Source organism: Octopus bimaculoides, unplaced genomic scaffold (assembly GCF_001194135.2).
Source record: "Octopus bimaculoides isolate UCB-OBI-ISO-001 unplaced genomic scaffold, ASM119413v2 Scaffold_360965, whole genome shotgun sequence".
Lineage (NCBI taxonomy): Eukaryota > Metazoa > Mollusca > Cephalopoda > Octopoda > Octopodidae > Octopus > Octopus bimaculoides.
The window spans coordinates 1-276 of record NW_026366363.1 but is presented as its reverse complement, the minus strand read 5'-3'; positions in this window follow the sequence as shown (position 1 = coordinate 276).

The following is a 276-nucleotide window of genomic DNA, read 5'->3' as shown; positions in this document are numbered from 1 at the left end:
GTTTGGGTGTAAGTTAAATAGATCCTTGCCCAGACACCAAGTTCATATGGGCAAACTTGACTTGGTCACCTCCACTAATCTGCAACCAACGCCACAACCACATTGTGACCATCTACGAAAGAAAGTGACAGCAATAGCAAGCCTGGTCTACTGGAAGAGTACAAATCCAGTTGCTTGTTAATGATGATGATACTGGGCAGTTTAGCTTAATGGTAAAGCACCTGATGCATAATCACAGGGATGTGAGTTCGAGTCTCATGGCTGGCCGGTAACGTA